General features: G+C 39.4%; 1 pseudogene; it reads right to left on the reverse strand.

The window, feature by feature from the left end:
* Positions 1 to 104: 104 nt before the first annotated feature.
* On the reverse strand, positions 105 to 751 carry LOC103583713 (annotated as a pseudogene).
* Between the last annotated feature and the right edge of the window lie 2,261 nt (positions 752 to 3,012).

Raw genomic sequence — 3,012 nt, forward strand, 5'->3', positions numbered from 1 at the left:
GCTCAGCCAGTGAGCACTGTGAGTGCACCGGTCATCCCTATATAGGATCCGAACCCACGGCCGGAGCGCTGCTGTGCTCCCAGCGCCGCACTCTCCCAGTGCACCACGGGCTCGGCCCCTGATTTCACAAATTCTAATGACACATTGCATGTGAAGATGAACAAATCTCCTACTAATTTGTTTTTTCATATCAGGATGCCATGCTCTAGGGTCCGAAACAAGTCCTCTAACTAAGCTGGTGTCATGTTTCATCTCCATGATCTCAACTATGAAGAGGTCAATAGGTTTGTCTCATTTTTAAAAACCAAAATGGAGTCCTCCGCAGCTTCTGTCATGACATTGGCAAGTTCAACATGAACCTTAGCACACAGAGGTGTCCCGGCCATATCTATATGTGCTTCCCTGCCCATCTCTTTGCTTACTTTGGCTTGTTCCAAAAAGCGAAATGCTTTTTCTTTTGAAGCTTCAAATCCTTCTGTTACTGCTCTGGGATGAACAGCTTCAGAATGTTAGCAATTAAACTGTTTCAGCGGCTCTGCTGTGGTTGGGACATTGGATGTAGTGCCGTGACCAGGTGGCTCATCCTGGCTGTTGCTACTTTTGCTATCAAGGAGGCTGTTGGGTGTTGGATTTGTCTTCCTTGAAGCAGCACATTGCCATCTTCAGCGAGCTTGATGGCTCCAGCAGCGGAAATAAGCATCTTCATGGTGGCCTTAGGCCCCAAGTTGGTTCTCAGCATGTATTGCAGCCCCTTAGTGTCTCACACCACTTTGGCTTTGGGGTTCAGGGTCTTCACAGTTTCCGTAGCTGACTGGAAGAGGAAGAGGAGGAGAATAGGCGAGCAGAATGCTTGAAACCAGTTCAGCCTTGCAATGAGGCACTATTTGGATCTTTTGAATGTCCCACAATTCTTTGTTACTACTTTCGCTTTAAGTAGTTGATTATTTAAACAAATTTAAACATTAAGGAAAAAATCATAGATATTTACCTACATAGTTAGCATTTTCAGTGATCTTAATTATGGTGTATCGGTCCATATTTCAACCCGATCCACATTAAGGGACATTAAACAATTTTTTAAGATTTCTTATGTGTATCTGCTGCTGATGAATATTTTTTCAGCTTTTGCATGTCCGAAAAAGTCTTTTTTTCACCTTTGTTTTCAAAAAATATTTTACTGAGTATAAAATTCTAGGTGACAGTTTTTTCTTTGAGTACTTTAAAAATGTTGGTCACATAATTTCATGTGCATTTTTTTCAACAAGAAATATTCTGCCATCCTCATCTTTCCTCCTCTGTATGTATGTTTTCTTATTTCTTCAGCTGCTTTTACTCTTTTTCATTTTTTATAGTATGCCTTCCAGTTCATTAATCTTTTCTTCTGCAATGCCTAGTTGCCATTAATTCCATCTAGTTTATTTTTCATCTCAGACATTGTAGTTTTCATCTCTAAACGTTTGGTTATTTAAAAAAATCATGTTTCTACTTAACATGCTCAACTTTACCTCTATCTCTTAGAACATATGGAATATGGTCATTATGACTGTCTTAATGTCCTACTCCACTAATTCTATCATCTGTGACAGTTCTGGGTTCATTTTCATTGATTGATTTTTTTCCTAGTTATGGGTTGTATTTTTCTGCTTTTTGCATTTCTGGTAATTTTTGATTGAATATATTGTGAACTTTACCTTGGTGTGTGCTCAAAATTCTTACTTTTATAAATATTCTTTAGTGTTTATTTTAGAGCTAATATTGTTCCACTACTGAGGCAAAGCCCTTCTGTGTATTCTACCTGATAACCCATTAGTTATGAGATTTTCTAGTCTGTGAAGGGAAGAACATTGTTTTAGGTCTATGTGAGCTATAGGTACTATTTCCTCTATTCATTTTAGGTGGTTCCTTCCTGAGCCTTTGGTAGTTTTCTCTCTCTCTCTGCATGTCTCTGTCTCTGTCTTACACACACACACACACACACACACAGAGTGATCAGTACTCAGACTCAAGGGAGACCCTCAGTAGAACTCCAGGGTGTTCTTTCTGTGTGTCTCTTCTATCCAGTACTCTTCCTGGCAAGTTCTGGCTGCTTTTGCCTCCCTAGACACCCAGCTCTGTTTTCCCAGTTCACTCTGCTGGGCTCCACCTGGGTCCCTTCTCCTTCAGGAGCCTTGAAACTCTCCCCAGATATTAACCTGGGATAATTATAGGGCTTACATCATTTGTTTCCCTTTTTTCAAGGATCTTTAATTGTCTTTTGTTGTCCAATGTCTGTTGTCCTGAAAACCATTGTTTCATATATTTTGTCTGCTTTTTTCATTGTTTTGATCTCTATTACTTCATCATGGTTAGAAGTAGAAGTTTACAGAGATTCTTTCTGTAGCAAAGTCCATGCTTCAAAATTTGCTGATGACTATCTTGTAAACAAATTTCAGTCCCCTTGAATAAGATGTGGTGCATGACTCGCAATGGTTGTTAAGTCTCTCAGAAAACTGATTTTATGGATGAGGAAACTGTTGCAGAGAGATGAAGGAAACTCGTAAGGTGATACGAGTAGTAAGTGACAGGGACTTAATTCAAATCCAGGTGTGTCTGCCAAACCCATATTCTCTTTACTATCTTATGATGCTTCAATCACATAAAAGTGAAATATTCTCCACATTTGGTATCTAGTACTAAGCAAGTGATGGTATTCCTATAAAACCTCCAATAGAGTGAATTCCAAAAGCCATATGGCAAGGAGGTTTCCTCAACTGAGAATAGAATTGACCTGTAAACCGATATTTTTTCCTCTATTCCCTCCTTTCTTCCTTCTTTCCTTCCTTCCTTTCTTCCTCCATTTATTTCTCTTTTTTTCTTTTCATACAATGGGGTTCAAGAGTCACTACCCCCCTAATAATGTACCTTGATATTTGAGAAAATGGAAGGAGCAGGAAGACCACTCCTACCTTCCCTTCTTCTTCTACTCTGAAGCAGAACATAAAACATGGAAAGAATTCTCTGACCTTCTTCCCT

Source organism: Galeopterus variegatus, unplaced genomic scaffold (assembly GCF_000696425.1).
Source record: "Galeopterus variegatus unplaced genomic scaffold, G_variegatus-3.0.2 Scaffold26899, whole genome shotgun sequence".
Taxonomy (NCBI): Eukaryota; Metazoa; Chordata; class Mammalia; order Dermoptera; family Cynocephalidae; genus Galeopterus; species Galeopterus variegatus.